Genomic DNA, 13739 nt, shown 5'->3' on the forward strand with positions numbered 1-13739 from the left:
CCAAGGACTCAGACCCAAACGTATCGCCCACCGAACCTACCATGGGATGGAGAACTGAGTCCAGAGGAAGCTGTGGCGACCGGAGTCGTCACAACACCCCCACCGTCGCCCAAGGACTCAGGCCCAAACGTATCGCCCACCGGAACCTACCATGGGATGGAGAACTGAGTCCAAAGGAAGCTGTGGCGACCGGAGTCGTCACAACACCCCCACCGTCGCCCAAGGACTCAGACCCAAACGTATCGCCCACCGAACCTACCATGGGATGGAGAACTGAGTCCAGAGGAAGCTGTGGCGACCGGAGTCGTCACAACACCCCCACCGTCGCCCAAGGACTCAGACCCAAACGCATCGCCCACCAAACCACCCAAGGGTTTAGCCGATACCTCCCTGGGTTTGACGCGACTCCCTGCAGCAAGACTCCTTGGGCCGACGGCTGGGACAGTGGGCGCCCACCGTCTCAATCATCAGCCCAAGAAATCAGACCAGAGGCAGTTTCGTGTTATCCCCAGGGGGGGTGTTGACGAAAACCCATTGGTGGATCAGTGGGCGTTACGCCCGGGTTCCTTCAGCACTCCCTGGGGGGTGTCCAACTCCCAGCAGACAGACTCCTTGAGGCAACGGTCGGGACAGTGGGCGCCACAAAGTCTTAACCGTCGCATCAAGGAATCAGCCGCAGTGAGCTGCAACACCCCTCAGGGGGTTGCCGAAAGGAACCTGGACCCATCGCCACACCGAACCTTCCATGGGACGGAAGACTCAGTCCGCAGGGAGTCGTGTCGACCAGGGACATCACGACACCCACACGGTTTCGCCAACCTTCCCAAGCGTCGCCCACCGAAACCTACCATAGAATAGTGAGTCCACAGGGAGCCATGGCGTCCAGGGACATCTCGACACCGTCCCAACCGTCGGCCCAAGGACTCAGTCTGCAGGAAGTCATGGCACCATGGCCCAAGGGGTGGAGGAAGTTCTGAAATAGTTCAAGAAAAGACAAAGTCAGTATGCTTAGCATTCTGAATTCAACGCTAACCTAACCCCTGCTTTGCACTGTTGTTTTGAAAATTAAGGAAAAGCACAGGGTGCACTTTCTGCCGTCTTCATGTTTTTTAGGACCTAAGTGTATACTTACCACAGAGACATGAGAACCATTTTTCAATTTTATTGGCTTCATATAAAAGTACACTAATAGAAAGCTTAAAATTAGTTTCTGTTGTATACACACACACACACACACTAAAAAAACAAAACGTTGTGTCTTTGTAAAATAAAGAATAACGGGGCGCGCTTTCTGCCCGACTGTTTCCTTTACGTGAACTCGTTTGTAATGTCTGTTCAACAATGAAATTGGGGTCCTTTTTGTGACCGTTTTTTCTTAATTTTGTTAATCTGTTAATTTAAGTGAAAAATATTTCATGTATATCCCTATTTATTCCTTTTACACATGTACACTTTTATTGTTTTTCTCCACTCAAAAGCGCTGCAGTCATTTTAGTTTAAACCACGCCCTCTCGTCTTTTATCTTGTATCCTGTATTGGGGCGAAAATCTATTTAATTACTTCAAGGACACAGAGGTTATTAGCACTTAAAATCTTTTTAGTGACTTTATTTCATAATTTTCACATTAATCACAGGGGAACAGACAAAGAGCTGAGGCCCCGATCACACAGAGTGGTTTGTCATTTAAAAACGTGCAGTGGAACGGGGGAAGATTATTAAAACCTACAAAGATTATTGTTATAAACACGAGCCTCGGCTGATAGGAAATGAAGGAGGTGTTGCTGTAATTTATACTACTATTTCAGTATTACTCTGTGTTGCATAATGCACCGTCACTTCAAAAGAATTATATTTCAATCTAGACCTCTAAGTGTAAGTGCAAAATTCCACTTAAGATTTGTGCTGGCTACTGTATTCAGGCCACCATTGGAATGTACAGACATTCTGAACTCTATTGGAATTAGGTAACATGTGTCAGGACTCACTTAATGTTGTAATCAAACATTAGATCTAATATTCTCACATGGAATCAATGTTGATTTCATCGCTCTGCTGACACCCATGGGACAGGTGCTGGTCTTCCATCTGATATATACTGCCCGGATCCAGCTGACTACATGCGTTGTGGTCGTGTCTAGGTGCAGGTCCACCATCTGATCTTGATATGGCCTGGAAAAAAATGGGAAAAGGAAAGGAGGCCTGAGTCCAGAGGGAGCTGTGGCGACCGGAGTCGTCACTACACCCCCTCACCGTCGCCCAAGGACTCAGGCCCAAACGTATCGCCCACCGGAACCTACCATGGGATGGAGAACTGAGTCCAGAGGAAGCTGTGGCGACCGGAGTCGTCACAACACCCCCACCGTCGCCCAAGGACTCAGACCCAAACGTATCGCCCACCGAACCTACCATGGGATGGAGAACTGAGTCCAGAGGAAGCTGTGGCGACCGGAGTCGTCACAACACCCCCACCGTCGCCCAAGGACTCAGGCCCAAACGTATCGCCCACCGGAACCTACCATGGGATGGAGAACTGAGTCCAAAGGAAGCTGTGGCGACCGGAGTCGTCACAACACCCCCACCGTCGCCCAAGGACTCAGACCCAAACGTATCGCCCACCGAACCTACCATGGGATGGAGAACTGAGTCCAGAGGAAGCTGTGGCGACCGGAGTCGTCACAACACCCCCACCGTCGCCCAAGGACTCAGACCCAAACGCATCGCCCACCAAACCACCCAAGGGTTTAGCCGATACCTCCCTGGGTTTGACGCGACTCCCTGCAGCAAGACTCCTTGGGCCGACGGCTGGGACAGTGGGCGCCCACCGTCTCAATCATCAGCCCAAGAAATCAGACCAGAGGCAGTTTCGTGTTATCCCCAGGGGGGGTGTTGACGAAAACCCATTGGTGGATCAGTGGGCGTTACGCCCGGGTTCCTTCAGCACTCCCTGGGGGGTGTCCAACTCCCAGCAGACAGACTCCTTGAGGCAACGGTCGGGACAGTGGGCGCCACAAAGTCTTAACCGTCGCATCAAGGAATCAGCCGCAGTGAGCTGCAACACCCCTCAGGGGGTTGCCGAAAGGAACCTGGACCCATCGCCACACCGAACCTTCCATGGGACGGAAGACTCAGTCCGCAGGGAGTCGTGTCGTCCAGGGACATCACGACACCCACACGGTTTCGCCAACCTTCCCAAGCGTCGCCCACCGAAACCTACCATAGAATAGTGAGTCCACAGGGAGCCATGGCGTCCAGGGACATCTCGACACCGTCCCAACCGTCGGCCCAAGGACTCAGTCTGCAGGAAGTCATGGCACCATGGCCCAAGGGGTGGAGGAAGTTCTGAAATAGTTCAAGAAAAGACAAAGTCAGTATGCTTAGCATTCTGAATTCAACGCTAACCTAACCCCTGCTTTGCACTGTTGTTTTGAAAATTAAGAAAAAGCACAGGGTGCACTTTCTGCCGTCTTCATGTTTTTTAGGACCTAAGTGTATACTTGCCACAGAGACATGAGAACCATTTTTCAATTTTATTGGCTTCATATAAAAGTACACTAATAGAAAGCTTAAAATTAGTTTCTGTTGTATACACACACACACACACACTAAAAAAACAAAACGTTGTGTCTTTGTAAAATAAAGAATAACGGGGCGCGCTTTCTGCCCGACTGTTTCCTTTACGTGAACTCGTTTGTAATGTCTGTTCAACAATGAAATTGGGGTCCTTTTTGTGACCGTTTTTTCTTAATTTTGTTAATCTGTTAATTTAAGTGAAAAATATTTCATGTATATCCCTATTTATTCCTTTTACACATGTACACTTTTATTGTTTTTCTCCACTCACAAGCGCTGCAGTCATTTTAGTTTAAACCACGCCCTCTCGTCTTTTATCTTGTATCCTGTATTGGGGCGAAAATCTATTTAATTACTTCAAGGACACAGAGGTTATTAGCACTTAAAATCTTTTTAGTGACTTTATTTCATAATTTTCACATTAATCACAGGGGAACAGACAAAGAGCTGAGGCCCCGATCACACAGAGTGGTTTGTCATTTAAAAACGTGCAGTGGAACGGGGGAAGATTATTAAAACCTACAAAGATTATTGTTATAAACACGAGCCTCGGCTGATAGGAAATGAAGGAGGTGTTGCTGTAATTTATACTACTATTTCAGTATTACTCTGTGTTGCATAATGCACCGTCACTTCAAAAGAATTATATTTCAATCTAGACCTCTAAGTGTAAGTGCAAAATTCCACTTAAGATTTGTGCTGGCTACTGTATTCAGGCCACCATTGGAATGTACAGACATTCTGAACTCTATTGGAATTAGGTAACATGTGTCAGGACTCACTTAATGTTGTAATCAAACATTAGATCTAATATTCTCACATGGAATCAATGTTGATTTCATCGCTCTGCTGACACCCATGGGACAGGTGCTGGTCTTCCATCTGATATATACGGCCCGGATCCAGCTGACTACATGCGTTGTGGTCGTGTCTAGGTGCAGGTCCACCATCTGATCTTGATATGGCCTGGAAAAAAATGGGAAAAGGAAAGGAGGCCTGAGTCCAGAGGGAGCTGTGGCGACCGGAGTCGTCACTACACCCCCTCACCGTCGCCCAAGGACTCAGGCCCAAACGTATCGCCCACCGGAACCTACCATGGGATGGAGAACTGAGTCCAGAGGAAGCTGTGGCGACCGGAGTCGTCACAACACCCCCACCGTCGCCCAAGGACTCAGACCCAAACGTATCGCCCACCGAACCTACCATGGGATGGAGAACTGAGTCCAGAGGAAGCTGTGGCGACCGGAGTCGTCACAACACCCCCACCGTCGCCCAAGGACTCAGGCCCAAACGTATCGCCCACCGGAACCTACCATGGGATGGAGAACTGAGTCCAAAGGAAGCTGTGGCGACCGGAGTCGTCACTACACCCCCTCACCGTCGCCCAAGGACTCAGGCCCAAACGTATCGCCCACCGGAACCTACCATGGGATGGAGAACTGAGTCCAGAGGAAGCTGTGGCGACCGGAGTCGTCACAACACCCCCACCGTCGCCCAAGGACTCAGACCCAAACGTATCGCCCACCGAACCTACCATGGGATGGAGAACTGAGTCCAGAGGAAGCTGTGGCGACCGGAGTCGTCACAACACCCCCACCGTCGCCCAAGGACTCAGGCCCAAACGTATCGCCCACCGGAACCTACCATGGGATGGAGAACTGAGTCCAAAGGAAGCTGTGGCGACCGGAGTCGTCACAACACCCCCACCGTCGCCCAAGGACTCAGACCCAAACGTATCGCCCACCGAACCTACCATGGGATGGAGAACTGAGTCCAGAGGAAGCTGTGGCGACCGGAGTCGTCACAACACCCCCACCGTCGCCCAAGGACTCAGACCCAAACGCATCGCCCACCAAACCACCCAAGGGTTTAGCCGATACCTCCCTGGGTTTGACGCGACTCCCTGCAGCAAGACTCCTTGGGCCGACGGCTGGGACAGTGGGCGCCCACCGTCTCAATCATCAGCCCAAGAAATCAGACCAGAGGCAGTTTCGTGTTATCCCCAGGGGGGGTGTTGACGAAAACCCATTGGTGGATCAGTGGGCGTTACGCCCGGGTTCCTTCAGCACTCCCTGGGGGGTGTCCAACTCCCAGCAGACAGACTCCTTGAGGCAACGGTCGGGACAGTGGGCGCCACAAAGTCTTAACCGTCGCATCAAGGAATCAGCCGCAGTGAGCTGCAACACCCCTCAGGGGGTTGCCGAAAGGAACCTGGACCCATCGCCACACCGAACCTTCCATGGGACGGAAGACTCAGTCCGCAGGGAGTCGTGTCGTCCAGGGACATCACGACACCCACACGGTTTCGCCAACCTTCCCAAGCGTCGCCCACCGAAACCTACCATAGAATAGTGAGTCCACAGGGAGCCATGGCGTCCAGGGACATCTCGACACCGTCCCAACCGTCGGCCCAAGGACTCAGTCTGCAGGAAGTCATGGCACCATGGCCCAAGGGGTGGAGGAAGTTCTGAAATAGTTCAAGAAAAGACAAAGTCAGTATGCTTAGCATTCTGAATTCAACGCTAACCTAACCCCTGCTTTGCACTGTTGTTTTGAAAATTAAGAAAAAGCACAGGGTGCACTTTCTGCCGTCTTCATGTTTTTTAGGACCTAAGTGTATACTTGCCACAGAGACATGAGAACCATTTTTCAATTTTATTGGCTTCATATAAAAGTACACTAATAGAAAGCTTAAAATTAGTTTCTGTTGTATACACACACACACACACACACTAAAAAAACAAAACGTTGTGTCTTTGTAAAATAAAGAATAACGGGGCGCGCTTTCTGCCCGACTGTTTCCTTTACGTGAACTCGTTTGTAATGTCTGTTCAACAATGAAATTGGGGTCCTTTTTGTGACCGTTTTTTCTTAATTTTGTTAATCTGTTAATTTAAGTGAAAAATATTTCATGTATATCCCTATTTATTCCTTTTACACATGTACACTTTTATTGTTTTTCTCCACTCACAAGCGCTGCAGTCATTTTAGTTTAAACCACGCCCTCTCGTCTTTTATCTTGTATCCTGTATTGGGGCGAAAATCTATTTAATTACTTCAAGGACACAGAGGTTATTAGCACTTAAAATCTTTTTAGTGACTTTATTTCATAATTTTCACATTAATCACAGGGGAACAGACAAAGAGCTGAGGCCCCGATCACACAGAGTGGTTTGTCATTTAAAAACGTGCAGTGGAACGGGGGAAGATTATTAAAACCTACAAAGATTATTGTTATAAACACGAGCCTCGGCTGATAGGAAATGAAGGAGGTGTTGCTGTAATTTATACTACTATTTCAGTATTACTCTGTGTTGCATAATGCACCGTCACTTCAAAAGAATTATATTTCAATCTAGACCTCTAAGTGTAAGTGCAAAATTCCACTTAAGATTTGTGCTGGCTACTGTATTCAGGCCACCATTGGAATGTACAGACATTCTGAACTCTATTGGAATTAGGTAACATGTGTCAGGACTCACTTAATGTTGTAATCAAACATTAGATCTAATATTCTCACATGGAATCAATGTTGATTTCATCGCTCTGCTGACACCCATGGGACAGGTGCTGGTCTTCCATCTGATATATACGGCCCGGATCCAGCTGACTACATGCGTTGTGGTCGTGTCTAGGTGCAGGTCCACCATCTGATCTTGATATGGCCTGGAAAAAAATGGGAAAAGGAAAGGAGGCCTGAGTCCAGAGGGAGCTGTGGCGACCGGAGTCGTCACTACACCCCCTCACCGTCGCCCAAGGACTCAGGCCCAAACGTATCGCCCACCGGAACCTACCATGGGATGGAGAACTGAGTCCAGAGGAAGCTGTGGCGACCGGAGTCGTCACAACACCCCCACCGTCGCCCAAGGACTCAGACCCAAACGTATCGCCCACCGAACCTACCATGGGATGGAGAACTGAGTCCAGAGGAAGCTGTGGCGACCGGAGTCGTCACAACACCCCCACCGTCGCCCAAGGACTCAGGCCCAAACGTATCGCCCACCGGAACCTACCATGGGATGGAGAACTGAGTCCAAAGGAAGCTGTGGCGACCGGAGTCGTCACAACACCCCCACCGTCGCCCAAGGACTCAGACCCAAACGTATCGCCCACCGAACCTACCATGGGATGGAGAACTGAGTCCAGAGGAAGCTGTGGCGACCGGAGTCGTCACAACACCCCCACCGTCGCCCAAGGACTCAGACCCAAACGCATCGCCCACCAAACCACCCAAGGGTTTAGCCGATACCTCCCTGGGTTTGACGCGACTCCCTGCAGCAAGGGACTCCTTGGGCCGACGGCTGGGACAGTGGGCGCCCACCGTCTCAATCATCAGCCCAAGAAATCAGACCAGAGGCAGTTTCGTGTTATCCCCAGGGGGGGTGTTGACGAAAACCCATTGGTGGATCAGTGGGCGTTACGCCCGGGTTCCTTCAGCACTCCCTGGGGGGTGTCCAACTCCCAGCAGACAGACTCCTTGAGGCAACGGTCGGGACAGTGGGCGCCACAAAGTCTTAACCGTCGCATCAAGGAATCAGCCGCAGTGAGCTGCAACACCCCTCAGGGGGTTGCCGAAAGGAACCTGGACCCATCGCCACACCGAACCTTCCATGGCAAGGCAAGGCAAGGCAAGTTTATTTATATAGCACATTTCATACACAATGGTAATTCAAAGTGCTTTACATAGAAGAAATTAAAATAATCAAAAGAAATCAGAATAATTAAAACAGTTTAGAATAAAAGATAAAATACAGAAATCAGAATAATTAAAACATAAAATAAAATACAGTGCAAACAGTCGGACGAACAGTGGCACAGTGCTCATTCAGTAAATGCACAGCTAAACAGATGTGTTTTGAGTCTGGATTTGAATGTGACTACTGTAGGAGCACATCTGATCTCTTCTGGAAGCTGGTTCCAGCTGCGGCTGGCATAGTAGCTAAAAGCAGACTCGCCATGCTTAGAGTGAACCCTTGGTATTTCTAGCCGATGTGATCCTAATGATCTGAGTGATCTGTTGGGTTTATATTCACTGAGCATATCTGCAATGTATTGAGGTCCTAGGCCATTGAATGATTTATATACCAGTAATAATACTTTAAAATCAATCCTAAATGTAACTGGCAGCCAGTGTAAAGACCTGAGGACTGGTGTGATGTGTTCATATTTTCTGGTTCTGCTCAGAATCCTAGCAGCAGCGTTCTGTATGAGCTGCAACTGTCTTATGGTCTTTTTGGGAAGGCCAGTGAGAAGTCCATTACAATAATCCACCCTACTGGTGATGAAAGCATGCACAAGTTTTTCTAAGTCTTGACTGGAAACAAAGCATCTAATTCTTGCAATATTTTTCAGGTGATAATATGCTGATTTAGTTATTGCTTTGACATGACTACTGAAACTAAGGTCTGACTCCAGAGACACACCCAGATTCCTGACTTGATTTTTAGTTGTTTGACCCCTAGACTGAAGGTATGCGTTCACCTTGAGAACTTCATCTTTGTTTCCAAACGCAATGACTTCAGTTTTGTCTTTGTTTAACTGAAGAAAGTTTTGGCACATCCAATTGTTTACTTCATCAATGCATTGGCAAAGGGAGTCAATGGGGCTGTAATCGTTAGGCGATAGGGCTAAGTAGAGCTGTGTGTCGTCTGCATAGCTATGGTAAGCGATTTGGTTCTTTCTCATTATTTGGCTCATTGGGAGCATGTACAGGTTGAATAGGAGTGGCGCAAGAATTGAGCCTTGAGGGACTCCGCATGTCATGGATGTCCACTCAGACTTATGGTCTCCTATACTCACATAATAACCTCTGCCTCCTAAGTATGACCTGAACCATTTTAGGACTATCCCAGAAAGCCCGACCCAGTTTTCCAGCCTGTCAAGAAGTATTTTGTGATCGACAGTGTCAAATGCAGCACTGAGGTCGAGTAGTACCAGCACTGATAATTTGCCTGTATCAGTATTTAAGCGAATATCATTTATTATCTTTATGAGCGCGGTCTCTGTACTGTGGTGCGGTCGGAAACCAGATTGAAAATGGTCAAAGTATCCATTCGAGCTTAAGAATTTGTTCAGCTGATTGAAGACAACTTTTTCAATGATCTTGCCTATGAAAGGAAGATTTGAGATCGGTCTATAGTTGTTTAATATGGTCTTATCCAGATTGCTCTTTTTCAGGAGGGGCTTGACAACAGCAGTTTTCAGGGAGGTCGGAAAACTCCCAGAGAGAAGTGAGGCATTTACCACTTCTAGGAGATCTGCTTCTAAGCTGTGTAACACATTTTTGAAAAAAGATGTGGGAAGTGCATCAAGGGCGCAGGTTGATGTTTTTAGTTGCTGTACGGTTTCTTCCAAAATTTTGCCATCAATTTCTTCGAAATCAGACATAGTGGCTACTTTCTCGTCCTGTTGTCTGATCTGCCTGACCCCAGCGCAACTCAAGGATGAGCTGATCACCTTTCTGATATTATTGATTTTCTCAGAGAAGAAAGAAGCAAACTCACTGCACTTTCTCACTGAGAGCATTTCACTGGGAATCTGGCTTGGGGGGTTTGTCAGTCTCTCTACAGTAGCAAAAAGAGTGCGCGTGTTGTTTATATTGCTGTTTATAATATTCGAGAAAAAAGTCTGTCTAGCTTTGCTTAGTTCCTTATTGAAAGCATGGATGCTGTCTTTGTAGATGTTATAATGGACTACAAGTTTTGTCTTCCGCCACATGCGCTCTGCTTTTCTGCATTGTCTTTTCATATTTTGCACTGCTGTTGAGTTTCTCCAAGGTGCTTTTTGTCTGCCACTCTTCTTCCTGACTTTCACAGGAGCAATATCATCAATTACACTCTTAACTTTTGAGTTAAAAGAATCAAGGAGAAAATCAGCAGAGTCAGCAGATATGCTTGGTGTTAAAGATATAGCCTTCATAAATAGTACACTAGTGTTCTCATTTAAGCATCTCTTCTTGACAGACACAGATCTAGCTTCAATGGCAGGAGAGATCAATATATCAAAGAAAATACAAAAATGATCAGACAGTGCTACATCCTTAATAACAATTGATGAAATGTTTAGACCCTTACTGATAAGTAAATCTAGAGTGTGTCCACGATTATGTGTGGCTCCATGTACATGCTGAGTCAGATCAAAAGTTTTTAAAACAGTTTTGATTTCTTTTGCCATATTGTTCTCTGCATTATCTATGTGAATGTTAAAATCTCCAGCAATGGCAAAGCAGTCAAACTCTGAGGAAATAGAACTTAACAGTTCTGTTAAGTTCTCAGCAAAAGCTGGAGAGTATTTAGGAGGCCTGTAAACAATGATAAGTAAAATGCGTGGAGCACCTTTTAACACAATACCCAGATATTCGAAAGACGGGTAATTCCCAAATGATATTTGCTTACATTGATAGACATCTTTATAAAGAGCAGCTAAACCTCCGCCTCTTCTGACAGCTCTGCAGACACTCATAAAAGTAAAGTTAGGAGGGGCTGTTTCATTGAGGACTGTTGCACTGCAACTTTCTTCTAGCCAAGTTTCATTTAGCAACATGAAATCCAGGTTGTATGTGGTTATTAAGTCATTGACTAAAAGTGATTTATTTTTAAGTGAGCGGATGTTTAAAAGTGCTAACTTAACAGTCTTACTTTTTGTCCCCACAGCAATCTTGGTATGTCGTGTAATAGGCACCAGATTAGATGGGTTTGCTGTACGGCTTTTGAAGGCCTTAGACTTTCTATCATGTAATTGAACAGCAATAGAAAAAGATACAGGCACACTGGGTTCCCGCTTGTTCTGTAAACATTTGAGAAAGTTATTGTTATCATAGCGGGGACCCGACACATATCACTGAGAGCTGGTATCAGTTGTTTTTGGTTCACCTCGAGCCGCCGGAGGAGGGTGTGGGCCCTGGCGCTGTGGCAGAGGCCGAAGAGCTCTCACAGGAGGAGGGGGAGGGCGAGCTGGGCCCGTAGGCTTTGGTGGTTGTGGGGCCTGGCGTTTTTTGGTTGGTATCTGGGGGCTCGCAGCAAAAGAGTGGGATAGTCTAGTTCCAGCGTGCACCAGTTGTTCCATTTTCTCTGAGAAGCACAGAAGTGGAGATGCTGGAGAGAGTGATAATGTTTCCAGTGAGAGTGATTTTTGCTCTGGTGTTATTGGAGGCTGTAATATGCTGTCCTGGTTTCCCTGGCTGTTTTCCAGAAAGTCGTCCTTGGGTGCTGTATATTGGAGCAGTGCTGGTATGTCACAGTCTGTCTGTGGTGAGCTCTGTGGGCAGGGCTCAGCTGAGATTGTGTCCGTGAGCAGAGGTTGTTGTGGCTGAGTGGTGTTATCACTGTCCTTGTGTGATGTGTCAACCGCATGTCCATTCAGGGGCTGAAGTGAAATCCTGTGGTCATTCATACTGTATCCAGGTGTGTGTGTGCCATTCAGGTTGAGTGGATTGGCACACATTGCAGAAGGATGACGGAGGGAGAAGTAGATATTGTCCTTTAGCACTCTTGAACCAAGTTTGTTTGGGTGGTGGCCATTCTGTTGAAACAGTTGCCTCTGACTCCAGAAAAGATTGAAGTTGTCAATAAAGTTCACTCCTTTTATATTGCAGGTTTTTTGCAGCCATGTATTAAGCCCAAGCAACCGTGAAAACCTGTTTGTTCCTCTTGCTGGGAGTGGTCCACTGATGAATGTTTGAACTTTCAGTCTTTTAAGTGTTTCAAAAAGTTCATTGAAATCCTTTTTAAGAAGTTCCGACTGCTCTTTATGAATATCATTCTTCCCCACATGAATGATGAGTCGATTTGCAGTCTTATGTTTCATCAGAATGTTCTGAAGTTCCCTGTTTACATCAGATGTTGTTGCTTGTGGAAGGCAGCACGTTGTTGTATCCCTGCTATTAATGTTTCTGATTACGGAGTCGCCCACTATCAGAGTCCTGGGCCCGGCTGCGCTCTGAGCTGAGTGCCGCTGTCTGCTCGACCTTGAGCCCCAGTTAGCATCAGTGTTAGCTACTGGCTGATTCTGTCTGTGTGTGATCACATTCATCAAATTTGGGGATTCCTCATTCATTAATACTTCAAATCTGTTCTCAAGATGTATAGGCGGTGGTAGGAGACCAGTGTTTGCAGTCCTTGTCAGAGCCGTATCTGGGGTAGAGGATGCTACTGCAGTAATATGTGATGCTCGTGACAATCTGATGTCTCGAGTGCCTTTGGGTCTCGCACCCTGTTTGTGCCATCGATTAGTAAAACGATCGGCTTGTTTCTCTACACTCAGTATGGCCTGTCGAGAAGCACTAGATTCATGGGACTCACCGGCTGTATGCTGAGGACGTCCATGACGAAGCTCTGTTGTGTGTTCCGTCTGGTTTGGTTGTCCCGCAATTAACTTTGTTTCAAGAATTGCAATCCTTTGTAAAAGTCTGTGGCAGTTGGAGCAGCAAGTAGATTCCAGAGGAGGCATTTTCTTATCCTTATGAATGTAGGCAGTTTTGTTTTCTCTTCCCCGGAATGTAAGCTTTCAGTGGGAGGCTGGTTGAATAAAATAATTCTGCTTTTTTTTGTAGTAATCCAAACGTTTGAGCACTGTGCTGATGTGCTGAAGTTAAAATTAGGTGATAAAAGGAGATAAAATATAGAAATATAAAAGCGATAGAGCAAAGCGCGGAGCAGTAAGCGAGAGCGTCCGAACAGTAGCTGAGCAGGAAGTAGAATCCATGGGACGGAAGACTCAGTCCGCAGGGAGTCGTGTCGTCCAGGGACATCACGACACCCACACGGTTTCGCCAACCTTCCCAAGCGTCGCCCACCGAAACCTACCATAGAATAGTGAGTCCACAGGGAGCCATGGCGTCCAGGGACATCTCGACACCGTCCCAACCGTCGGCCCAAGGACTCAGTCTGCAGGAAGTCATGGCACCATGGCCCAAGGGGTGGAGGAAGTTCTGAAATAGTTCAAGAAAAGACAAAGTCAGTATGCTTAGCATTCTGAATTCAACGCTAACCTAACCCCTGCTTTGCACTGTTGTTTTGAAAATTAAGAAAAAGCACAGGGTGCACTTTCTGCCGTCTTCATGTTTTTTAGGACCTAAGTGTATACTTGCCACAGAGACATGAGAACCATTTTTCAATTTTATTGGCTTCATATAAAAGTACACTAATAGAAAGCTTAAAATTAGTTTCTG

The sequence above is a fragment of the Siphateles boraxobius genome, unplaced genomic scaffold, assembly GCF_051911475.1.
Source record: "Siphateles boraxobius isolate OS27281-9 unplaced genomic scaffold, OSU_SipBor_1 241, whole genome shotgun sequence".
NCBI classification, from domain to species: Eukaryota; Metazoa; Chordata; class Actinopteri; order Cypriniformes; family Leuciscidae; genus Siphateles; species Siphateles boraxobius.